At 35.0% G+C, this 27,878-nt stretch overlaps 1 protein-coding gene and 1 long non-coding RNA gene across 5 annotated transcripts in view; one reads left to right on the forward strand and one right to left on the reverse strand.

Moving 5' to 3' along the window:
- The window catches only part of LOC121033872 (uncharacterized), a 120,599-nt gene that overhangs the window by 38,596 nt on the left and 54,125 nt on the right, over window positions 1-27,878 (forward strand). For 3 of the 4 annotated variants that reach the window (XR_005792159.1, XR_005792162.1, XR_005792160.1), the window contains one exon: window positions 26,715-26,871. The exons of the other annotated variant lie outside the window; for it this stretch is intronic. This is a non-coding gene — a long non-coding RNA (uncharacterized LOC121033872). The remainder of the gene's footprint in view (window positions 1-26,714; window positions 26,872-27,878) is intronic. 4 annotated transcript variants of the gene reach the window in all.
- GPR149 (G protein-coupled receptor 149) overlaps window positions 1-27,878 on the reverse strand; it is a 68,302-nt gene that overhangs the window by 28,605 nt on the left and 11,819 nt on the right. The gene's annotated exons all lie outside the window — the stretch shown is intronic.

Raw genomic sequence — 27,878 nt, forward strand, 5'->3', positions numbered from 1 at the left:
GGTCATGATCTCACAGTTCATGGGTGTGAGCCCCGCATTGGGCTCTGTACTGACAGTTCAGAGCCTGGAGCCTGCTTTGGATTCTGTGTCTCCCTCTCTCTCTGCCCCTTGCCCGCTTGTGCTCTGTCTCTCTCAAAAATAAATAAACATTAGAAATAATATCTATGGGGCGCCTGGGTGGCGCAGTCGGTTGAGCGTCCGACTTCGGCCAGGTCACGATCTCGCGGTCCGTGAGTTCAAGCCCCGCGTCGGGCTCTGGGCTGATGGCTCAGAGTCTGGAGCTTGTTTCCGATTCTGTGTCTCCCTCTGTCTCTGCCCCTCCCCCGTTCATGCTCTGTCTCTCTGTCCCAAAAAATAAATAAACATTGAAAAAAAAATTAAAAAAAAATAATATCTTAGCTCTACCACATAGATATAGGTAACCTTGGGCAATTTATCCTTGCCTCAGTTTCCTTTAACATAATATAGGGATAACAATAATGTCTGTTTTATAGGGTTATTTTGAGAATTACATGAAATAAAGTAAGAAGTAAATAAAACAGATGCATATTCAGAAGAGTGTATGTTTCAAGAAACATTATTGGAAGCTCTAAGCATTGGTAGTCCTGCATTAAAAAAAAGACATCAGAAGATAACAATCAGTAAAATACATAGGGTAATTGGTGGTGATAAATTGTGGCAGGTATTTAGAAACTAAAAAGTTGTGACTTGGCAATGGAACATATTTAAAGTGAGTGGGAAAAAATGCATTGTATCATTACTTACTTAATATTTGATAGTAGGGCCCGTGAACAGGAATAAAGTATTAAAAGAAAAGAGATTTTAGGTAAAGCATGTTTTGGCTTTAAATTTATAAAGCGTATCTGTAAGCCAGCATGAGCAGTATTCTCTGGGCTGGAATATATTCATGCTGTGCTCTGCAATTATTTTTATTTTTACAAACAGTTTTATTAAGGTATAATTTACATACTGCTAAATTCACTCACTGTAAATATACAATGTAATGATTTCTAGTCAATTTATAGAATTATGCAACCATCACCACAATCCTGTCTCAGAACATTTCCATCACCCCCCTGACAAAAATTTCCTCATGCCCATTTGTAGTTAATCCTTGTTTTGGCTTCCAGCCCCTGGAAACCATTATTCTACTTTCTGTCTATATAGGTTTAAATCTTATGGACATTCCATGTGGAAGGACAGAATATGTATGTAGTCTTTTGAGTCTGGCTTCTCTCACTTTGCATAATGTTTTTGAAGTTTTTTTATATGGTAGTATGTATTGGTAGTTCACTCATTTTATTGCTGAATAGAATCCTGTTGTATGGGTATACCATGTCTTTTATCCATTCTCTACTCGGAGACATTTGGATTGCTTGTGGTTTTTGGCTATTATGAATAGTGCTGCTGTAAACATTCATGTACATGTCTTTGTATGAAAGTGTGTTTTCATTTTCTTGTGTATAATACTAGGAGTGAAATTGCTGTGCTATATAAGCTTATGTTTAACTTTTTTGGAAATCACCAAAGTTTTTTCCAAAGTGGGCATATAATTTTGCATTGGCACTAGCAGTGTATGAATGTTGAAATTTCTTTGTATCCTTTTCAACTCTTATTACTGTCTATCTTTTTAAGTGTAGCTATTCTAGTGCATGTGTTGTGGTATCTCATTATGGTTTTAATTTGTGTTTCTCCAGTTCTCTTGAGGATTTTTTCATGTGCTTATTAACTATTCTCTATCTTTGGTTAACTGTCTATTCAAATGTTATGCTTCTTTTAAAAATTGGGTTGGTTTTCTTCTTGTAATTGTTTGTAAGTATTCTTTACATATTGTGGATACAAATCCTTTATCAGAAGTATGATTTGCAAATATTTTTTCCCAGTCTGTGGCTTATTTATAAATTTTAATAGCATCTTTTGGAGCACAACAGTTACTTATGAATCTACTTTTTAAATCAAAGCTATTTATTTATTTACTTTGATGTTCACTTTTATCAATTTATTCTTTTATGAATTCTACTTTGGTGTAACATCTAAGAACTCTTTGTTTAACCCAAGGTCATAAATATTTTTTTCTTGAGGTTTCTTCTGAAGTTTTGTGGCGTTAGTTGTTGCCTTTATAACTTTGATCTATTTGAGTTAACTTTTATGTATGATCTGAAGTAAGGTCTAATCTCTCCTTCTTCCTCTTTTTTTTTTTTTGCATATCAATATCTAATTATGAGCACCATTTTTTGAAAATTCTGTATCTTTTACCTATGGGATTGTTTGGTCTCCTTGTCAAAAATCAATTGCTCACTAATGTAATTTTTTTCCTGGACTCTCAATTCTGTTTCATTTTTCTACCTTCATTATGTCAGCACCAAACCATTTGAATATTGTGTCTTTATAGTAAGTTTTGAAATCAGGTAGTGCAAGACCTCCAACTTTGTTGTTCTTCCTTTTGTGCTGCTATTTATAGCACTGATTAAAAAAGTATAAGATTTAACACAAAATCAATTCTGGGGTGGTGTGTGTGCGCGCGCACGTACGTGTGTGTTTTCTGTTTAGTTTTTGGTAGAAAAACAGCAACAACAAAAAAAGACAAAAATAAAACACTCCTCAACCCTCCTCTGTTTTCTAGAAAATAAAGGTTAGGCACAAATGGTAAATGAATATGCATGTTTTTGTTTGACATTTATATAGTTGACATTAGTTAGCTCTTTTTTACTAACATCTCTGAGTAAGTGTATGTGTTTTCCTATTCATGAAACTTGTAAGCATCAATGGTGTGCAGTTTCTGGGGAACTGAACTTTTATTCAGTCTACTTCCAGGGAGTTAACTGCATGCATTATATTGTGTTTCAGAAACCGTGTAATTAATTAATTGCAAAATTATTTTTTGGTGGAAAGATATTTCTACTGTTTGAACAGATGCCCATTTCACCAAAACCCTTCTGTTGTCACAGTCATTTAATGCAAATAAGGAACAAAAGAAAATTAGGTTAAGTAAACAGGAAATGTCCTTTTTGCAAGGGAACTGCTTTTATACTATTTATTCCTACATTTATGTGATTACACTAAATTACTTATTTATGTGATTTATAGAAATAAAGCAATATTAATGTTAATGAATACAATTAAATAATATTGATATTAATAAAACCATATATTAAAAAGATACGTACATCCTAAGTCTGTTGCAGTGTTGTTTATAATAGCCAAGATATGAAAGCAACCCAATTGTCTATCCATAGATGAATAGATAAAGAAATTGATACACACACACACACACACACACACACACACACACACACACTGGAATATTACTCAGCCATAAAAATGACTGAAACCTTTCCATTTGCAACAACATGGATGGACCTGGAGAGTATAATGCTACCTGAAATAAGTCAGTCAGAGAAAGAGATGTTGATAACCATTTGATTTTACTCAGATGTGGAATTTAAAAAACAAATAAAGAAAAAAAAGAGATGAAAGAGAAAATAGACTCTTAAACACAGAGAACAAACTGGTGGTTACCAGAGAGGAGGCGAGTGAGAGAATAGGTGAAAAAGATATAAAGTCATTATATTTGGAACACTGAGAAATGTATAGAATTAAATTATATTGTATAGCCGAAACTAATATAACACTATATGTTAATAAAACAAAAACAAAACCAATATTATTTCATCTAAGTCTCCATTAAAACTCCCTTTTACATAAAAAATTATTAAAAGATTATTATGATACATTCTTTGACTTAATTATTATGCTGTCCTCCTGCCTCTCACACCAGTATATACATTCAGTATGCCATGGTTAGCTTACTGATAAGAGATCAAATATAAACATAGTGCTTCTCTCATAATATGGAAATATTAAGGCATGAATAGCAAGATAACTCAAAAAGGTAGTGATTTTAGTATCTAGACGGCTGTCTTCATTATTATCAGATTTGTTCAAAGAACCGAGACAAATCTATTTGCTCAATCTTCTTGAGGCACTTTGTGATTGTCTTTGTACTTTAACTAAAATTGGAGATAATAGCTCATTAAAGATTAAAATAGAAATAAACATTTATACTGATGAGAATCATGCAGGTCCTACTATGGCTGAGAAAAATAGAGGTCACTCTTTCATCGTGTGTTTCAGCAAATAGGCTCTTCTATTCTGCAAATATCCCTTTAATGCCTCCCCAGATCAATTTCTCTTCTTCCTATCCTTCTTTTAGAAATGAACATGTTTTGATTTTAATAATCTGAATTACTAATTACATAAATTAATTATTTCAAGGTCAAAATTGTTGTACCTAAGTAAGTTAAATCCAAACTGCTAATATCCAATTCTGTAATAGAATTTAAGTGTTAGATTATTCATATAGAGTTTTTTTTTAAATCCATTAGCTTAACCACCTGCTATTAGTCTTTGTATCCAAATAAGTCCCAAGCAAACCTAAACCCAACATCTTCTGAGCTAAATCAATGTCAGATACAGGATTTTAAAAGCAGGAACATTAAAGCCAATGACTAACCTCTGGGGCAGAAAAAGTGGGAAGAAAATTCCTACAGTTGTATTTTTTGGGTCTGGCAGATACTTTGCTCTAAACCAGTGTTTTCCAAGTCTAGATATTCATCAGAATCTCTTCAGAAAACTTTTAAAACGCAAATACCAGGATTCCACACTGAGAAATTTTGATTATTAGGTAATTATTAGAAATTTTGATTGTTAGATTTTGATCATTAGGTAATTCTAATGAACAGTCAGGTTTAAGGACCATTGCTCTAAATAAAACCTCAGAAAGGCAGCTAAGTGTGTATCTTGACTGATGCAAGTGAGATTTTTTTTTAAATGGACTAAAATATAGTGAATACAATATGGGTTTCCTTGGGAGAAGGTTATTACATAATCAAGGTGCATTCACTGGACCTCAGTACCTTTTGCCATTCATGTGACCTTATCTGTTCCATTCACATTGCCATGATCATCATATACTTGCTTTTCACATGACTTTTCAGATCAGCAACCACTGTATCATTTAGATTTGAGAAATTGAATTTTTCCGCTAGTATTTTTCTTGAATGTCAACAAAATAAGTTTTTACTATTTGAATTGCTATATTTTCAAGTTAATTCAGTTCTGTTGGTCTCCAAATACTTAGGATTTAGTTTTTCTTATAACTAATAATTATTTTGAAATGTTCCCTACCATACCAGAAATGTCTAATTGCTTTAAGATATTGAACATAAAGTCATTATATTTGGTGGTAGCGGGGGTGAGGAGCAAGATAAAACAGACTCTAAGGTGTATGGAATTGGAGAAAATAAGATAATGATTTGAAGTCCACTTATGCAAGAGCAGTGAAGTCATATGTTAAGTCATAACACTCAAAATTGGATTTCATGATACTCTTTTTTTCTGGTAAGAGAGTTACTATTTTTATGTATTTTTGTTTTTATTTTTTAAGTTTTTATTTGAATTCCAGACAGTTACACTTTTTTTTTTTAAAGATGTGATTACTTCCTAGCACAAACCTTTTAGAAATGTACATTTGTCTTTACAAGGGAGGAAGGGGAAATACTGTTTTCAACCTAAATGAATCAAATTGATGTTAAAATTGCCTATTTTGCTGCCCAGCTACTTCTATCATACTCCAAACAATAAGAAATCTTCTAACAGGGGTTACTCTGCTAAAAGGTAGTAAGATATTTTTTCAGCATAAGGAGTTAATATATTTCCCTGTGGATTTTCAAGGTTTCTTATAATTCTGGTATTATTATGAGAGACAAGGAAACATTTAAGAATGGGGTGTTGGAAGGAAAAAGAAGACAAGCTTCTGGCTCTTTTGTATCTTGAGATTTGTCATTAAAGCTGAGCAAGAGAGAGTGGGAAGAGTTGAGTCTCTAATATATGGCTCCATTTGGGTAAGATAAGACAGTCAGCAATGGCATTTCAGTCATAAGTAAGACCCAGCTAACTTCAGGAAGCAGCAGTGTCCAGTCAGCACCAGTGGCCATATGTAGCAGAGTTTAGCCAGGGGTGGGTAGAGAAGAAAATACTCTGAAATCCAGGAAGACTGACAATTGGTATAGGAAGCCTGTCTATGGAAGCACAGACACAGCACCCAGAGAACTCGATATCCCTTTGCCAAAAATCATGTTGCAGAAAGCCAATTTATTAAAAGATCAATTTTTCAAATGACAGTTTCATGAAATTTATCAATTATCAAGTTCTTATACTAAGAAATAGTTCTCTTGAATATATTCAATTAATAAACTTTACTCTATATTTTAAATAATGTTTAACTTATTAGATGCTGAGGGTCATACGGGTCATTAAGTTTTCTTATGAGTATGTTCTTAAAGAACAGTTTCATAAGTAGAATATTCATACTTAATGTATTCAAGAAGAATATATTCTTGATCGTATTTGAGTAAGACATTTCCTTGAATATAGTCTCAATATGAATATCTCCAAATTCATTTAATATATTCAAAAAGAATGTCCCTTAAAACAAATTGTTGATATATTGATAAATTTATTAAATTCAGTGAATTAGCCATTCAGAAAATTGCTTCTTCAGGGAATTGATTTTTGGCAAGTCGCTCTGTCTCCTACGTGAGCTGGAATTGAGAGGTAGGATTAGGGCTGAAATACGGGTATCAAGATCTGGAAAGAGTAGAAAATGACTCTAGTTTCGATTGTAGCGAGGGTAACTCAGGACACAGTGCCCATGCCCTGTGTCTGGGACCAGCCTGCAGGAAAAGGGATACTATAATAAGCCTGGATGAATGGAGGCATTTATAGCCTACTAAAACCCAGATTGCTCTGAAAATAAATAGTGAGGCTGGATTTGCAGAAGATGAAATGAGTTGACCCAGCTGTGAGAGAGCAGGGGAAGGTGGAAGCTCAGAAAACAGGCCTGGGGCTGAGAAATTCCACTGAGTAGGCCACATTTACACCATCTCAGACTGCACACTATCATCTCTGCTTCCTCTAACTCATGGGCTGTCCCAAGATTGGAGATAATGCAAGTACTCTTGGCTGAAGAACCTGCTTCTATACAGATTTCTTTCCCTGAAAGGAAGCAGTATTTTCAGTTCTTATTTTGTTTCAGTCCCTGGCAGTGAATATGGAGCACAGTGCCAGGCACACTAAAGTAGGTTAAAAAAAAAAAAGCTTGTTGATACAGTAATTTGTGGACTCTTGAAAACTCTTGTCAAGTGATTTGACGCTTTCCCATGACAAAGTTCTGATTTATGCTTTGTATGGCAAATTCTCTGGTACTCAGAATCCCATATTCCACAGGCATATGCTTGAGAAACAGAGGTGCTACAGTTAGGCTTTGACCTTTAAGGAGGAAATGAAGTTACCATGCCCTCTGTACTTTGCTGAAAATTCAGAGGAGGTTTAGAAATTCTTGAAGATTAAAAAGCTCCAGGCACTTCCCTAAAGCCTTACGTGAGATTTTATTTCTTTTTTTTAATTTAATTTAATTTTGTTTAAACATTTATTTATTTTTGAGAGAGAGAGACAGAGAGAGAGAGAGCAAGTGGAGGAGGGACAGAGAGAGGAGACACAGAATCTGAAGCAGTCTCCAGGCTCTGAGCTGTCAGCACAGAGCCAGACATGGGGCTTGAAGCCATGAATTATGAGATCATGATCTTAGCCAAAGTTGAATGTTTAACCAACTGAGCCATCCAGGCACCCCAGGTGAGATTTTATTTCTATAAACTACACTTGAAAGAAGCAGAGTTATCAATCGCTACTACTAGTAAAGTAAAGGTGTAGCCATTTTCTCATGTAGAAACATTTCTAGGCTCTAATTACATAGAACAATCAGTAACACCTCAAACATAAAAATAATTATTCAAAGCCAAAATCTGTTTGCCTCCTCAATACTGCCTTAGGGTGCATAGCTTTGTAGTAGATATAGACCAGTTCAATAAGAAATACCAACTGAGACCATTACATAGTTGCTGTGGAAGCCCAAAAGTTGTACTTACATAACTAGAATAGGGAAAACCCTACTACTCTGGAGAGAATTTTTTGAAGTGAGATCTGGGGACTCTGCAATATATGAAAGAATTATAGACTATAGCATTTTAGGGCTGGAAAATACTGAGGTTACCTGAGTTCCAATCTTAAGTTTTTTCTCAAATGTCTCATATTTCAGATAAGAAAACAAGGGCAAAGAGCCTGCCCAAAGTCACATAATCATCCCAGAACCAGAGCTAGAAACCAAATTCTGCCAAGCAATAAGAAATCTATCCAAGGTTCTGGGTTTATGTGCTTTTATGTATGATTACTCTCATGGTAGAGCTAAGATAGATTCCATGGTTGGAATTGCATCATCAGGATGATGACTTTTTTGGGCTATAGAATAATTATGAAATAATTATTAGTTCTTCTCATAGACAGAAAATGGTGAAATGTGAGCTATTACTGACTCCTTTTCACCTTTTCTCCTGCCAACTTCTGTGAACTTCCCCCAAATGGACATGCAAATAGACTACAGTTTTGAATACATATTATCTGTTTTATGAGTGTGGTTGTATGCATGCTTGTGTGCTTGTGTTTTGAAAAATACTGTTTTTTTTTTAATGTTTATTTATTTTTGAGAGAGAGAGAAAGAGAGAGAGAGACAGAGTGTGAGCGAGGGAGGGGCAGAGTGAGAAGGAGACACAGAATCTGAAGCAAGCTGCAGGCCCTGAGCTGTCAGCACAGTGCCCGATGAGGGGCTCAAACCCATGAACCACAAGACCATGACCTGAGCTTAAGTCGAACATTAACCAACTGAGCCACCCAGGCACCCCTGAAAAATACTGTTTCTTAAAGGATATAAGTGTGCAGTGCATATCTGAGCTATGGGTTATGTAGGGGTCATTCTGTGTCTGGGGACTGGTGTTTGCTGAAAAGAAACTTGCAATATGGCAGGGGGAAAGGATGATGAATCTGAAGGCTATTTCACTTGGTTATTATAACCACTCCCTGGGAACCCTTTGGAGATAGAAAATCCAGAGTAGACATTCATATTTTTCATACTGGTGCTGAGTAGTAAGAAGCTTAAAACTCAGAAGAGGAACTCTTACATAGGCAGGAAATTATTTATAAAGTTTCAGTAAACCAGTCAGTGTCCTTTTTGTGAATTACTTCCTTGTCCTCTCACAGATAGTAGGGGGAGTGAGTAGGGCAAGAAGAAAGGTAAAAGTGAGTCCTAGAATCTGACATTCTGGGTAGAGTATTGACTAGGCTTTTTATCAGCTGCATGATTTGGAGGGAGCTCTTGTTTTGTTTGTCTGTTTACCATCAAATCTAGTATATACATTCTCCCCTTAGGAACTGGTTGAGAGACAAGCATAAATCTAAAGACCTCCAGTGCATCTCCAAGGCAATATCTGTCACAATTTCTGTAACTTTCTGACTCTGGTGCATATAAGCAGAATGACTAATGGCTCATAACAAATATTAGTTGAATGAATTCATGAATACATACATATTTAATTAACAACAAACACCTAGTATTTGAAAGATGCTTCATACTTTTAGCTTGTTTCACCTCAATACCTTTGGCTGTAAGTATTTTTATCCCCCTTTTCAGTTGAGAGTATTTAGGGTCCAAAAGAGGTTGAACAATAGTTATGGATCAGAACTAGAAAGTACCAGTTTTGAAGTACATGGCTCTGACTCCAGAGATCCACATTGTAACTTACACAACTACAAAGAGCTAGATGTCATTCCTGAAGATGCGGGGATACCTGTTTATCTTTGTTTGCAACTTTATAGGCTAAGCATGACAAATTCCCACCAAAATGATTCATATCTAACCTCAAACGAATACTCTACTGTGAGAGGAGGATGGTGCAGTCTCATGGTGCAACTCCATAATCATAGGAAAGGGCTATTTGTATAGATGTGTTAAGACATTAGAGTTCCACAGTGGAGCCTATACTCATCTCTCCGACTACACAAGAAGCCTTTTGTAGTGTAAACCAATTCCTTAAGGCAATGTGCGTCATTCCTTATGGGAGACCACCTCTCACTCTTTGATTCCAACTGGGGCTTGCCATAGAGAGACACTGCATTCTAGATGGGCAAGATATCCCTGTGAAAGATGTTGCTGAAGAAAACACAGGATTAGGGACAAAAAAGAAACATGGCCACTGCCAATTTAATCCTCATTGACAAGACACTAAGATTTAGTTATTTAAAAAACATTAATTTGTAATTTTTCCTGCAGAGGCATTTCCAATTAATAAAGCTGGGGATGTCTGAACAAGAGAGTCAGTATTTTAAAAATATTATAATTATGTATTTCCCTCTTATTCATATGGGAAAAATTCAGCTTTTCTCTCTTGGAAGAAGGAGTTGAAGTGTATTTTTCTCTTTTTTTCCTTTAAAAGAAATATCCAAGACAATCTCAGGATTATGCTATCCACATGTTAAGTTTTAAAATGTGTAACTGTATATATATATATAAGCAATACCTATCACTGCAATTTTGAAACAGAAATTTTATACCAAAATGTAATGTGGAAAGTTCCTGGACTTCTCATGCCTCTGTGTGTTGGAATGTACTCTCTTCCTCCACCCCTTCTGCAGGGTGGACTATTATTCCTTTCAAGGCTCACAGTGAAAGTTGTGATGATTTCCACTCTCCCTTTGGCAGAATTAGCTGTGACTATAGCACTTTTGGACAAGCTGCAGTAATCAATTTTTTGAAATATTGTTATTATCTGTACCCTCCTGCCCTTCCTGATCTCTAAATAATTTGAAAGCCAGGGTTCTTATTGTCTTTGAATATTAGTACCTAAGCCCTGGGCTCAGTGAATGTTTGTTTGAGTCAATGATATAGGCACAGTCAGAGGTACCCTCACATTCTCCCCACACTACCTAACGTTGAGATGCAGTGACCTGACATGAACTCAAACCTGACTGGACCCAAGCATAGGTCAGATCTCACATCTCCTTTAATTTTGGTAGAGTAGGAGTCAGTGAGTCTAAATTATTTCTCCAGTTCAATCATCCACTATCTCTGGGTGTCTTATTAAGCTTCAAAAAGCTGTACCTTCCCCTACCTCATGGGATTAGTGGAAAATAAATAAGACCACATCTGAAGAACCAGGTTTCTTATTAGAGAGTACATTATTATCATCACATCAAGCAAGCTATCCTGAGCGCTGAAAAATCTACCCTGAGAAGAAAAAACAACCTGGAAACATTTTCATTCTGCCAGCACTGTTTTCTATTATTAAACAGTACACATCCTGTGAACCCCTATGGTATGACTCTAGAAAAATGAAGCAAAGGATAAGACAAATGTGAAAAAAATAAGCCAGAGGAGTTTTTTTTTTTTTTTTTTTGGAGGACCACTGTTTTTTGTAACTTGCTTCAAGGTGTGCAGAGATATTTAAAATAAATAATAATTTGTTGCCTACTTCGAGTTGGAGAAAAGCACACTGATATGTGAACTGTAAACCATACACAGTATACACAGTGTCTAATAAAATCCATTAAAAATACCACTGCTTTTTCAGATTCTTTTGAAAAATCGTATTTCAGTTAATCACTTATTTGGAAAATCCCAATGATTCTCTGGTACCTTACATTTAAAGCACATTTGCATTTAATTTTTCTCATCTATTAAAATTAATTGTGGAAAATTTAATTGTGAACTGCTGAGTAAAGTGCAACATTCCAAAATGTGTATACTCTTATTGATTATAACTTGTGGGAAATATACTAATTTGGAATCTAATTTTCCTTTTGTTTTTCCTGATTATATCAGAGAATTTCAAACAACTTCTCTGTCTCTTTCCAGTTTCTATTGCACTACAATTCTTTTTTTTTTTTAATGTTTATTTATTTTTGAGACAATGCGAGAGACAGAGTGCAAGCAGCGGAGGGGCAGACAGAGAGAGAGACACAGAATCTGAAGCGGGCTCCAGGCTCTGAGCTGTCAGCCCAGAACCCGACACGGGGCTCGAACTCACAAACTGTGAGATCATGACCTGAGCCGAAGTCGGACGCTTAACTGACTGAGCCACTCAGGCACCCTCACACTACAATTCTTATTTCTGAATTTTCTGGGTTTCTAAATACTTGGATCTCCAACTATGCTTGTACCTGAGGACTCACTTAGGAATGACTTTCTGGCCGACCTTGGAAGCAACATTCAGAAAACATAGCTATTGTCCCCTCCCCAGCAAGGACTGTAGAGTTAACAGTCAAGAACAGGGTCAGGCGGGCCATCATCTCTTACTTACCATCCCCTGATTCTTTCACCCAACTCTGTTGACCTGACCTTGACTTCAATCCATGTGACCTGGAGGTTGACTATACTAGCACAGAACTATATCATTCATGGCACAGATGGAGGGGGAGCAGAGCTCTTCCTGATGAATTGACCACTGTCTGGAAAAGCAGGATAGAATCACTATTAAGCTAAATACTTTAAAAATATAAACATGTATTGAAATAAAATAATAGAACCATTTGTCTTTACCAGGGCACTACCTGGTGAGTGAGAGTGAGAGTTAACACAGGAGAGGAAAAATAACAAATGGTTTCCTCAGAATTCCAAGAAAAGGTAACCACTTGTAGAAAAATCTGGGAGGAAGTGGTTGAGCCCCAGATCATGTATTCATTTATTCATCATTATGGAGTACTAAGTTCACAGCTGGTACCATACCAGACTCATACCAGAGACACAAATATTTAATCATAATCTAGTAAATATGGCAAATACATAATTACAAAAACACATGATTAAAGACAGAGTAGAGAGGGGTATTTAAAAAGGCACAGAGGAAAGAAAGAACAGTCACCTATGCCAGGGGTAGAGTACATCCAGACTTGCTGAAGTTACCCGGGAAATGGTCCAACTCATTTTGAAAATGACCTTATCTCCTATGAGTTTTCCCTTCTAACAAGGGAAACAGTAGGTCTGCTGGGATCATTATATAGAAAAACAAATGTCTTGTAGATGTTTTAGTGCAGACTAAAGCCTCTCAGGTTTGGCTTGACACTAATCTTGGATTGGGAGTGGGTAGGATAGATGTGAGTCCTGAGTCTCTCTGATCTCTTCTTTATAATAACCTGATTTTGGCAGTAATGGATGCAAGGATAAAACATGCATTTCAGCTATTTAAAGAAGCTTTAGAACAGCTCCATCCAATAGAATGTTTTGCAAAGACAGAAATGTTCTATGACTTCACACTCCATGAAGTAGCCACTGGACACAAGCCACTAGCCACATTTTGGGTGGAATCATTTTTAAATCTTATTTAATTTTAATTTAAATTTAAGTTTGGCCATATATGGCTAGTGGCTACTTTACTGTACAGTGCATCTTTATAGCATAGGAGACCTGGTTTCAGAAAACCTAGATGGAATAGCCAATAGTAGGTTAACAAGTATGAGTTATCTTAAAATGCATTTGGAAGAAAGTTTTGGATACTATAAAGCTTAAGCTCAAATCTAAATGTTTTAAACATTCCAATTATATATTGGAATGCATTGACTAGCATTAACCAGTCAGCTGTTAGAGGCCTTAAGATAATTGTCTTCTAACTAGTATTCCAACTCCCCAATGATTAGATTCTGTCTACCAATTATCATTCAAACTGAATCCTCCCTTCTTGATTTGTAAAAAGAGTAATTGCTTTCTCGTAGATCCCAATTCTGAAATTCAGATCAGCAGGTCTGTAATTCTTATATGTGGAAAACTATAATGAGGAAGAAACTATAAAAACTGGAATATTTTAGAAGGAAAAGTGAGTGCTGGGATACACACCTGATAGGAAGCTAAGATAGGTCTGAAGATACTGACCTAAAAAAGCAAATAAATAATACTCTTAAGAACTGACTTAATTCTTAGGATGTAAACAGAAAGGTAAGAAGGTAGATTTGTGGAAATATCTTTTAAATCAGGTTGTTTAGTAATTTATAGACCAAGACCCAAACCATCCATGCCTAAAAAGTCATATACTTTTGTAAGTCATATAATTATAATTATAATTATAATTATTTATAAGTCATTTATAATTAATTAATTATTATTATTAATAATATTTAATAATGTTAATATTATAATAATATTAATTATTATAATTAATTATTTATTAATTATTATTTAATTATAAGTCATATAATTAAAGGTAATGTTTTTTAAACCTTTATGTATACAGACCAAAGGAAAACAACAACAACAACAACAACAACAACAACAACAACAACAACAAACACCAGATGTGGAAGAATAGGAAATCATTTGAAAGTTATTTATTGATAGGAAAAACACAGCCAGAATACTTATTTAATATTTGAAAGTTGTATATTTCTTGACTATAATTTCCCTGATTCCTTAGGCTCAGATAGGGGCAGGAACTATCAAAAATTATAAATATGCTAATGTGTGTGTATAGTTCTGAACCTAAATCTACATAGTGCTGAAGTGGTGTTTATTTATTTTGAGAGAGAGTACGCGTGTATGCATGCATGTGAGTGAGGGAGGGGCAGAGAGAGAGAGGGGGGAGAGAGAATCCCAAGCAGGCTCTACACTGTCACTGCAGAGCCCAACACAGGGCTCCATCTCACAAGCCGTGAGATCATGACCTGAACTGAAATCAAGACCAAGAGTTGGACACTTAACCAACTGAGCCACCCAGGTGTCCTTAACCTCCATTTTTATTTGGGAATCTTTGTTTAGTGTGAGATCAATATAACTATTGCCATTTTATAAGTGAGTTAACTTAGACACTAAGAAATAAAGTCAAGCAGCTAATTGTCAAGGAATAGTAGAGGTCACATGTTATTGGTTTATATATTAAGGAATTTATATTTTCAAGATATAAGGAAACAGTATTCTTAATTATATATATATATGCACATATATATTCTGTGTGTATGTATATACATACATATATATACATATATATCTGTGTGTATATATATATATATATATATATATATATTCTTTTGTGACTTTTACTATGATGGGAGGCTGAAAAGAATTGCTGTCTATAATGAGTTGATTTTCTTACTCCTCTTTTACTTGAAAGGCTCCCTAAATCTAAAACTTATTTCAACTCAGTATAGGAAATAACTATCTAAATTGAACATTATGTAATTTGATAGGATGTTATATTCAGATGGTTTAAAAATCTAAATTCTGTCTGAAGGTGAATAAAATATCATGATTTTATAAACATAATTTCAAATAAAGCTTGATACTAATAAAATATTTTAGGAATATAAATACTAAGATCAGATTTTCATTATGTATGTAAGGACTTTGTAGGGGATAGAGATCCTTTCTTTCTTCCCCTTGCTTTTTAACCCTTTAGGTCTTCATCAATTATTTCCACCAGGCTGGTGTAGGGAAGGAGACAGGTTAAAAAAAAAAGAGAGAGAGAGAATGAATTCTTCTATCAGTTACTTCTTATTTCAAAGAATATATATATATATATATATATATATATATATATATATTTGTATGTATGTTTTTTTTTTTAAGGATCACTAAACATTGAACCAGAAGATACAGCCTTGAGTTTTACCTTATAATACTAGCCATGTAACTTAGGTGTTTGTATCTTTCCCACTGTTCTGTATGTCCATTGGGAATGGTGGGGGGAGGTGGAGAAATAAGTGTTTATGATTCAGACATTGCTTTTGAAATGGAAGCAAATTCAATCCCTGTTTTTTCGGAACGTTGAGAGTCAAGCTAGGAAGACCAAACACCTACATCAATTCTGGGGTGAAGTGCCTGGTAAAGGATAGATTCATAAATGGTAAAACAGAGAAATAATGAAATTATAAGAAGAGATAGAGTTAGAAACACTCATGCCAAGAAAGCAGTCTGGTAAGAAAGAATCTAGGACAGCAGGCTTAGAGAGACTAGGGCTCATGTGATCAGACACTGGGTGTTACTGCATGTGGTTTATGTTGAATGGAGTATGTCATTGGTATACTGGAACTGGCTTTTACTGACTCTAAAAATTTCAGCAATCTTGAGATGCAGTTGTTAAAAAGTAAACTATATAAACCTACAATAAACTATATTAAAAAGATTACTAATACCCAAAATTCACCACTTCCTATTTATTACATTTTTTAAAATTATACCTGCTCTTGAAATTGTCTGTGCCTGTTTTATATATTGGCAATACTGTATAATGTGCTGCTGCACATTTCTCCCTAACTCTGCATTCAATGATCTTATCAGTGTTATCCTATGCAAATAACCATGGTGAGAGTATTTATACCATAGAAGTCAGCAATATGTAATCTAATGTCAAATCTAATATCTAATAGATATTTAGAATTAAAAGTATCTTGCATATTACATTGCACATTACATGTTACATTGTGAAGAACACAGAAAATAGAAAACTGATTCAATAAAAGTCACATATCATTGACTACAAAAGATAACATATGTATTTGTTGTTTCAATTTCATCTTACTCATTAATGTATGAGAGTTATAGCCAACCTTCATATCAGAACTGTATCTCTCATTTGCAACTATAGGGGTCTATGTGGAATTTACAATAAAGAGTAGTATCTATTTTAATATTATTCACACAAAGGTTTTTAAAGTGACACAATCATTTAGTGTAATAAATATCACCTTTATCCTTAGACTAGTCTTGGACTCCTTTCTCATTCTGGATAGGATCTCACTCTGGATCCTATCTTGAACCCCAGTCTCTCCTGGAACCTAACTCTCCATGTTGGAATCAAAATTCCTATAATTGTTTTCAGGGTTGTTGGCAGCTTTCCTCTGTCCCAAAGATATATGGTCCACTTGCCCAGGTAAGACTGTTAGAAGTATTTGAAAGCATGGCCTGAAGTATCTCTATGGCACTAATTGTAAAAAGTCCTTGTTCTTTGACAGACTGAGTTCTCTTTACTAGAGAGCAGCATTACCGACTATTACCAACACCTCAGACACCTCCACACTTCGGCTTGAAACATAGTTGCTTTCACTGACAACCATTCATTTTGGAACAAATATTATTTTAAACAAAATGATATGTAATGCCCTTTGTTTTAATCATGGATTATAATGTATTTTCACTCTAGCAGTGACTGGTCTCTTATGGAATGTGGCAGATGGAGCATGGGCTTTGGAAACAGGCAGACCAGAATTCAGTATTGCCTCTACCTCTGTACCCCTGTATCCTGTTCTATAATATAGGGAAATTATAAAACTGATATTGTGAAGATTAGATAATATATATCAAATACTTATTTCAGTGTATAATATGCCATAATAATAAATAAACACCATAATAATAAACACCATAATAATAAACACTATATTTGGTGCATAGTAACCACACCATATTTGATACTATTATTTCATTTCATTCATTCATTCATTCATTCATTCATTCAGCAACTATTTATTGAATACACAGTAGCTTTCAGGCATTATGCTTGGTGCTGATGATAGATGAAATAATTAAGAAAATGAATACCCACCCTGTCATCACAAAGTTAATTCCTAACACAGGAAAGTTAAATAAATGAGTATTTAATAAGTAGAGGGTATAATATGAGTGTGTAACTGGAAACGTAGGAAAGGCTTCCCAGAGTATAAAATATTTAAATGGAGACCTGAAGGACAAGCAGGATTTAGCCATGTAAAATGGGAGGGAACACATCCAGGAAAAGATCTGTCAGACTCCAAAGACTGAACACTGAAGGTGTTTCTAAATAAACCAAAATGAACAAGGGGACTTGTTTACACAGTGTGCAGCAGACCTCTCTCTTTTGCCCTGTCTTGCTCTGCATTTTTAATCAACAGTTTGAATAAAAGTATGAAGGGTGACCTGTTAAATCCGTGGGTGATTCAAATTGTGGAATGATAGTGTAGATTCAGGTCTTAGAATCATCTGAAAGCATTTTTTGATAGCACTAGAAAAGGCTACCAAAAGTAACGGAAGAGTGGGCTGAGTAGAACAAGATGAAATTGAACAGAGAGACGATATAACTGGGTCCAAGCAATAGACTACAAATGTACCAAATGGCTAAGTGGCAGCATGAGCAAAAAGGGCATAAAAGTGTTAGCTGATAACAGCAGCACAATATGACTGCTAAATGAGTGAATTTGATCTTAAGATGCATTAAGAGAAGTACAGTTGACCCTTGAACAATATGGGTTTGAATCACACAGGTCTTACTTATATGCAGATTTTTAAAAATAAATATAGCACAGCACTGTAAATGTATTTTCTCTTCCTAATGATTTTCTTAATAGTATTTTATTTTCTCTAGCTTACTGTATTTTAAGAGTATAATATATAATACATATACAAAATTTGTGTTAATGGACTGTTTATGTTATTGGTAAGGCTTCTGGTCCATAGTAGGCTGTCAGTTAAGTTTTTGGAGATTCAAAAGTTATACATGGATTTTCAATTCTGGGTTAGTTTGGCTTCCCTAATCCTTGTATTGTTTAAGGGTCAACTGTTTAGGTCATAGTGTAAAGGAGGAGAGACAACTTGAATATTCTGTTTGATTCTGGGTTTTGCATATTTAAAGGACTATAGGCTATTCTAAATGAATTTATGATAAGAACGGTTGAAGTAAGTAACAATATTTAGTTAGCATAATGAGAAAAGACAGAAACATGAAAAATTGGATAAGCATATTCCATTAGCTTAACAGCAAGGGAAAGAGGTAAGAGAATGATTCAGGAGGGATTCAAGAGACAGAAGCAAGATGTGGTGAAAGGCCTTGGGCAATGGATGCTCATCAGAAATCATCTGGGCAAACTACTTAATTTTAACTTCTTTAAAATTGTGAAACATAACACACATTCAAGACACCATTAAGAATAACTATGCAGTTAAGAAACTATAATCACTCCCTAAGATGAGAAATAGAACATTTCCAGCACTCCAGGGGACCACATGTGTACTTTCTTGCATAATTTCTTTCTAAAGACAAACACTACTTAGACTTCTGTGATAATTACCTTCTGGTTCTTCTTTACAGTTTTACCATTTTGTATTGTCCCTGAATCATTTAATTCAGTTGTGTCTGATTTTAAGCTTTATTAAATACAGTCATAGAGTGTATTTGGTTACGTTTCTTTGATATACTTGCAAAACTCATTCACATTTTATGTAGCTTTTGTTTTGTTTTTTTTTTTAATTTCATTGTTTTTTTTGATTATGGCTTGGACTAGATATCAAGAGCCTTGAAGCTTATATTACTTGTCTTCTTCTTTAAGGAAAGGAATACACAAATATGATTTTTACTAATTTTATAAAAACATATGTCCATATTAACACATTGCTAGAGCCCCTCCCAGACTTGGAAGCGATCAGGCAAGTTTCTTTGGCTTAATGTAATATACACTTCTGCACATGGTATTCTTTGTAGAAATATTCAACAACTTATTTACCCATTATAACATTGATGGACTTTTGGTCTATTCCTAAATGTTGAGGCTATTGCAAACAGAGCTTCTGGAAACATAAACATGTTCTGGTGTAGCACTGTCCAATAGAACTGCAGTGATGGAAATGGTTTATATTTGTGTTGTCCGATACAGTAGCCACTAGCCATATTTGGATATTAAGCTCTGGAACTGTGAACAGTGCAACTGAGGAATTGACTTCTAAATAAAAAATTAAATAATTTAGATTTAAATAGATACATATGACTAGAGGCTACTGTATTGGACAGTGCAATTCTAGAGTGTATGCCTGAGTGGAATTGCTGGAATATGAGGCATCTACCTTTTGTAGATGCTGCCAGACTGTTTCTCATCAACCTTGGCATTGTCAGACTATTTACTTTTGGCTATTTTTGTGGGTGTACAGTGGTGTCTCATTGCTATTTTAATTGAGATTTCCAGATTATTAATGATGTGGCATACCTTTATATATCTGTATGGTTATTTTCATTTCCTCTTATGTGAAGTATGAGTTTAAATCTTTGGTCATATATGATTGGGTTGTCTGTTACTTCTCACTCACTTATTGGTGTTCTTTATAAATTATATATTCTAAATGCAAGTTTTTTGTTGAGGATATATTTTGCAAATATCTACACACAGTTTTTAAAAGCATTGATACCCAAATCTTGCTGTAGACCAATTAAATCAGAATTTCTGTGGGTGGGGTTGGGGTATTTTTAAAGTATCTCCAGGTGATATTAATCTTCCTGTGTGAGGGGAATGGATAGGATTTGGTATGAGAAATGATTTTCTAACTATCAAAATTATCACTCTAAAGCAGTTAGGATAGTTGCATATGTGGACTATCTCTGGAGTCAGATGGCCTGAGTTTACTCTCAGGCTCTGATAAACTTTTCTGTGCTTCAGTTTTCCCATCTGTTAAATTGGATAATAATGCCTACCAAATAGTCTTTGTGAATACTAAATAAGCAATTATATGTAAAGTGCTTAAAACTGTGTGTGACACATAGCACGTGCTCAATAAGTATTAGTTATCATCACTATTGTCTCATTATCATCATAATCATCATCATCAAAGATTAAATTACCTGCTTTATAAAGTAGCGAGAGCCAGTATCTTCTTTAATAAGAAAGCATCAGAAAGCTTTCACTAAGATCAGTAATTAGGTAAGGATGCCCTGTCTCCTCCACTATGCAAAATTGTTCGAGAATTATTGGCTAATACAACCAGACAAGAGAAATTAAGGAGAGGTATAAGAGGGGAGCCTGGGTGGCTTAGTTGGTTAAGTGTTTGACTTTGGCTCAGATCATGATCTCGAGGTTTGTGGGGCCCGTGTTGGGCTCTGGGGTTGAGCTCTGTGCTGATAGCTTCGAGCCTGGAGCCTGCTTCAGATTCTGTGTCTCCCTCTCTCTGCCCCTCCCCTGCTTGTACTTTGTTTTTCTGTGTGTCTCAAAAATAAACAAAAAATTTAAAAACATTTAAAAGTGAGGTATAAGAATTGATAAAAAAGTAAAACTATCTCTATTTGATGATATGACAGCATGCCTAGAAAACCTTAAATAATGATAATCAATGATTTTCCTGAAACAATAAAATAATTCAGTAGTGTAGCAGAGATAGTATTAACAGGCAGAAATCAATATCCTTAATATATACAAATAATAACCAGTTAGAGGACATAATGGTAGAAGAACCTCATTTACAATGAAAATAAGATTGAGTACTTTGGAATAAACTTAGCAAAAAGATATAACACTTGTAGGAAGAAAGCTTTAAAGTCTTTCAGGAGAAAGATAACAAGAGTAGATTAGAAAAAATGGAAAGACATTCCCTGTTCTCAGATAAGACAGCTAAATATTATAAAGATGTCAGTTCTCTCTGAACTAATTTATAAATTTAACACAATCCTGATGAAGCTTTTTTATGGAGTTAGACAAGTTGAAAGTAAATTTGATATGAAAAAGCAAACATTCAAGAATAGCAAGAAAAATACTGAAAAAAAAAAAAATACCGGCCAGGTGGGGGTGGGGGGAAATCAGCCCTCCCAGACATTAAAACTTGCTATAATATGGGGGGTGGGAGGAAGGGGAGGGGAGGTGATGGGCATTGAAGAGGGCATCTTTTGGGATGAGCACTGGGTGTTGTATGGAAACTAATTTGACAATAAATTTCATATATTAAAAAAAAAACTTGCTATAATAGTGTCTCTAATTAAGACAGTGAGATACTGGTGTATGAATAGATAGTGGAATAGAATAGAAAGCCCAGAAATAGACCCAAGTAGGTATGAAAATATAGTATAAGATAAAGATGATATTTCAAAACACTGTGGGTAATGGTGGACTTTTAAATTATGCTTCTTTTTAAGGCAAGTCTTTTTTTTTTCTTTAATTTTAAAAAATATTTATTTATTTTTGAGAGAGAGAGAGAGAGAGAGTGAGAGCGAGCACATGAGCAAGGGAGAGGCAGAGGAGGAGACACGGAATCCAAAGCAAGCCAAGCAATCTGAGCTGTCAGCACAAGCCCATTGGGCTTGAACCCATGAACTATGAGATCATGACCTGAGCTGAAATTGGATGCTCAACTGATTGAGCCACCCAGGCACCCCAAATTATGCTTTTTAACAAATTATGGGAAGGGGCACCTGGATGGCTTAGACGGTTGAGCCTCCCATGGGGCTCTCTGCTGTCAGCACAGAGCCAGCTTCAGGTCCTCTGTCCCCCTTTCTCTCTGCCCCTCCCACACTCAGTTACATTCTCTCTCTCAAAAATAAATAAATATTTTTGAAAAATAAATGATGGGTAACTATTTAGAAAAAAAGACAAAATTGGGGTCCCTGGGTGGCTCAGTTGGTTAAGCATCAACTCTTGATTTCAGCTCAGGTCATGATCTCAGGGTTCCTGGGATCAAGCCCTGCCTCAGGCTCTGCACTGACAGGGTAGGGCCTACTTGGGATTCTCAATCTCTCTCTCTCTCTCTCTCTCTCTCTCTCTGCCCCTCCCCAGCTCGTGTACTCATGCTCCCTCTCTCTTTCAAAATAAATAAACATCTAAAAAAAAGACAAAAAACAAAATTATATTAATATCTTGACACCAAATACAAAAATAAATTCCAAATGGATCTGAGATCTAAATGTAAAAGTTGAAACCGTACAAGTACTAGAAGAAAACAAAGGTGAATTCCATTTTAAATTGTTTATCTGACTCAAAAAAATCCAGAGGCAATTAGGGGCACCTGGGTGGCTCAGTCAAGTGTCTGACTTTGGCTTAGGCCATGATCTCACGGTTCGTGAGTTTGAGCCTGGCTTCGGGCTCTTTTCTGACAGCTCAGAGCCTGGAGCTTGCTTCGGATTCTGTATCTCACTCCCTCTCTGTCCCTCCCCTGCTCACATGCTGTCTCTCTCTCTGTGTCTCTCAAAAATAAACATTAAAAAAAAGAACTCTTAAAAATCAAAGGATAAAGGGACAAAAACCTGATAGAAACATAAGGAAAGGACAAGAACAGACAATTTACAAAATATAAAAAGACAAAATGGCTCTGAAATGTGTGAAAAGTATTCAAACTCATTTATAATTACATAAATATAATTTAAAACAACTCTGAGATTGTATCCTATCAGACTGGCAAAAATTTATTTATTTTTAATTTAAAATTTTTTTTAATGTTTCCAGTTTTTATTTAAATTCTAGTTAGTTAACATATAGTGTAAAATTAATTTCAAGAGTAGAACTTAGTGATTCATCACTTACATATAATACCAGACTGGCAAAAATTTAAAAAGCATAATATATTATTACCGAGATTGTGAGGAAAAGAGGCCTCTGATGGGAATGCAGACTGGTATGACCCTTCTGGAAGAGAATTTGGCAATTCCTAACAAAACTATATTTTTGACCCCCAAATCCTAATTCTAGGAATTTATTCTGAAGATACGCCTCCAAAAATATGAAAATACATGTGCATAATGTTGTTTACTGCTATATTTTTTAATTGCAAAATATTAGAAACATCATAAGGCCCATGTAAGAGAGCGATTGAATTAACTGTGGTATAGCCACACTATGGATAATTATGCAGCTATAAAAAGTGAAATCTCTATAAACTGGTATGGAGTAACTTCTATGATATATTGTTAAGTGAAAAAAGTAAAGTACAAAAGAGTTATATGTAAGGAAGAAGGAGATATAAGAAGGTATGCATGTATCTGCTTATTTGTGCAAAAAGAAATACAGGTAGTTAAACCAGAAACTATGAGATTGATTACTTACAGGGGATAGGTAGGTACAGGGTGGAAAGAATGGGAAAATGGGAATAGAGAAGAAGGAATGAGGGAGGAAAGCACATATTTTATGTAGTTCTGATTCTTGGAATCATAGTAATGTTTCACATACTCAAACATAAATAATCAAAATCAAAAATAAAGTGGGAGGAACTCATAATATAAAATGAAAGGAATGAAAATGAAAATAACATAAGTCAATGGGGAAGATTGTATTTTGACTATAAACTGTAAGATTAAAGATGAAAAGAAGTGTATACAACCATTATATTCTAGTCAATACTTTTCTTTCCCCACAAGAGTATAGGTGTGCAATTGAGCAAATAAGTAAATATGTTTCTGGAGAATCAAAGTCAGTTTTCTCACTGTTAGAAAAAGAAGTAACAAGAAAAAGGAAAGGCATTAATGAATCAATGGTATTTGATTGTACTTGGAGGTATCAGTATAAGTGCATGGTTTTAAATGATTTATACAGAAAAACTGTTACAGAAATATTGATGTGTACATGAGTATACATATATCCATTTCCTAGATCTGTCCAATGATAGGGTCTAGAAGCAAGACACCCCAGCAGCAATGAGCATATGTAGCACCCAGATGTTGGTTTCTAAATACCATTGTCCAATAAAAGGAACCAGAACTCCTTGGAAAAATGCTTGATTCTAAGGATGCATCAGGGATAACAGAAGATGAGGCTGGAATTTCTTGTGCTGCTAGAAAATAAGGAAGTGTTAAAAAGATGAGGATAGCATGCTGGATGGATATAAGGCACCAACCTGAAAGAGCTTCCAATGGCCAAATATAGGACAACTGGAGTAGCAAAGTAAAGAATAGTAGTATGGCTTATAACCTACAGATTAAAATAGAATCTTTGAGCCCATACTGATATAAATAAATAAGCAAATGAAGGAGAAGAGATAGCTTTTTCTTTCAGGACAATTCCAATAATAAAAATAGAAGGAATGATAGAAATAGAAAATTACCTTCATATAATTGTTGCAGGCAAGATTCATCAATTAATGCTGAAATTAGTGGGCAATAGTATGACATGAAACAATATTTGCCTGGTCTCAAAATATCTCCTCATAAGATATTATAAATTACAAATAAATTACATATAGATTACCAAGGGAAAATAGTAATTTTACATGGAGAAATCTGGAATGCATCACCTATATGAAATTGCCATCACAAGACATATCAACACCATGTACTTCTTGAGGTGATGCACTGGGAAGAGCAAACATCACTTCTGTAGTATTCTTGCCAAAAATGCGTAACTTCAACTTAATCAATGGAAAACATAACACAATTGAAGGACATTCCAGAAACAAAACAAACTGTCCAGTAGTTCACACATGTCAAAGTTGTATAAGACAAGGAAAGACTGAATAACTGTATTGGAAGCTGTAGATTGGAAGAGATTGAGTAGTCATAGCAACAGATGCGGTATGGGATCTGAGATTAGATTCTGGACCAAAAAGACAACATCAGCAAGATGACTGGCAAAATTGAAATAAGGTCTATAAATTAATTGTGAGTTTTCTGATAATTACGTTACTGTCACGTAACATATTAACATTAGTGGAAGCTGGATGAAGGATATAGAACTCTCTGTACTATTTTTGAAACTGTTTTGTAAGTCTAAAATTAGTTCACAATAAAAAGTTTAAAAAATGTAATGAATTTCCAGCCGTTTGAGTTCACGTGAGGGATAACCACTCAATAGGAGGTTGTGGAAGAGACTCAAGCCATACTCGGCAGTTCTAGTACATAGCCTTTTAAGGTCTCCTTAAATCACAAGGTGTTTTTAAGAATGTTAACAAAATTAGCTTAAAAGGTGAGTTATAGGAGTCCACACGAGCTTGGATCCGATGATAATCCCCCTGAGTTTGTAGAAAGTGAACAGTTAAACAGCTCAGTTTTACTTCATTTTAGCAAATGATACACGCTGTGAGGATTACAAAAATTTTATGACATATTTGAATTACTTTACGATGAAATTCCCTTAGCTTCAACTTTCAGTACTTTGAATGCTTGAGAACAAATTTGCATTCATGGATGAGTTTTCAGCCACACTCCAAATAGCCATTCTAAACTGTCCCAGATAATCTCAAAAAAGTGCTTGAACAATTTAAAGCAGGAAGAAATTAATTCTCCTCTTATGCAGAGAAAATCAGATTCCAAAAGAGCACATGCAATGTGATCCTGTTTTTTTCAAAAGTAAAAATATATGCATGGGAAAGAGCCTGAAGTTTTATGTGATAAAATGTAAACAGTGGTTAACTTTGGGTGGTTGGAATTGGGTATTTTTTCTTTGCTTATCAGTAATTTCTAAATTTTCTACAATAATTATATTACTTTACAATGATAAAACAATAAAAGTTACAAACACTTTTGAAAAAATAAAGCAGTAGAGGTGCCTGGGTGGCTCAGTCAGTTGAGTGTCCCACATCAGCTCAGGTCATGATCCCCCCATTTGTGGGTGTGAGCCCCATGTTGGACTTTGCACTGACCACGCGGAGCCTGCTTTGGATTCTCTTATCTCCCTGTCTCTCTGCCCCTATCCCGCTCACACTTTCTCTCTCAAAATAAATAAACATTAAAAAAAAATATTTAAAAAGCAGTGTAACAGTTTTTTTTTAGGTATCTGAACAGTGAGTGATGAACTAAACACTGTAACAAATGGATGTAGCTAAATATAAAATATCTATACTCCAGACAGTTATTTGCTGTAAGATGACTGTCTTGAGGCTACAAATACGTGACAAATGATTTTTTCTCCTACAGTCACGTCAGTGAAAAATGTCACAAATTATTCAGAGAATAGGTTTAAGCATTTGCCAATATTAAGTTAACAATGTCATGGGAAACACTATTTTATGCCTGATTTAATTTTTTAATAATTTATTTTTTTAAATGAAAAGAGAAGATACACTCTTTTTGGGGAGAGGTAAGAGATATGCATACAGGTAGCCCCCTCACTTATCCAGGCCTCACTTTCTGTGGTTTCAGTTACCCATAGTCCACTGTGGTCTAGAAGCAGATGATCTTGCTGATATATCATCGGAAGGTCCATGGTAGCCTAATGCTACATCACAACGCCTGTCACTCACTTCACTTCATTTCATCATGTAGCATTTTATCATCTCATAGCATCACATGAAGAAGGGTGAGTACAGTACAATAAGATATTTTGAAATTGAGAGTGACCACATTCCCATAACTTTTATTACAGCATGTTAATGTAATTGTTCTATTTTTTGTTATTATTATTAATCTCTTACTGTGCCTAACTTATAAATTAAGCTGCATCACAGGTATTTTTATATAGGAAAAAAAACATAGTATATGTAGGGTTCAGTGCTATTTACATTTCAGGCATCCACGGGGAGTCTTGGAACATATCCCCCACAGATAATGGGACACTACTGTATTGGAGTATTTTCTTCTAGTCTTATTTTACTTTATGAGGCATATATTAAGCGGAAAGGATTAATTTTGCCCTGTTTTTTAAACTAGTATTTATCTCCCAGTGATTAGATGCTAATGTGGTACCTCTTAAATTTTAATGTGCATTTGAATGAGCTGGGAGATTCTGATTGTATAGGTCTGGGATGGGCTTTTATTTTGCACTCCAGTCAGCTAGGGGTTTGTCAGAAATGCAGAATCTTGGAGCCCACCTCAGATTTACTAGTCACAATCTACATTAAAAAAATTGTTTATGTTTATTTATTTTTAAGAGAGAGAGAGAGAAAGACAGAGACAGAGAGAGAGAGAGCAAGCAGGGGAGGGGCAGAGAGAGAGGGAGACACAGAATCTGAAGCAGGCTCCAGGCTCTGAGCTGTCAGCACAGAGCCCAAAACAGGGCTCAAACCCATGAACTGTGAGATCATGACCTGAGCAGAAGTCAGACACTCAACCAAATGAGCCACCCAGGCACCCCCACAATCTACATTTTAACAAGACATCCATTTGACTTATTTGCACATTAAAATATGAGAAACTCATATGTGGAGTTTAACACAACAGATGAACATAGGGGAAGGGAAAGAGAAGTAAGATAAAAACAGAGAGAGAGAGAAACAGTAAGAAACTCTTAAATACGGAGAACAAACTGAAGGTTGCTGGAGGGCAGGTGGTAGGAGGATGGGTTCAGTGGGTGACAGGCATTAAGGA

This window comes from Herpailurus yagouaroundi, unplaced genomic scaffold (genome assembly GCF_014898765.1).
Source record: "Herpailurus yagouaroundi ecotype Mexico unplaced genomic scaffold, PumYag 159, whole genome shotgun sequence".
Lineage (NCBI taxonomy): Eukaryota > Metazoa > Chordata > Mammalia > Carnivora > Felidae > Herpailurus > Herpailurus yagouaroundi.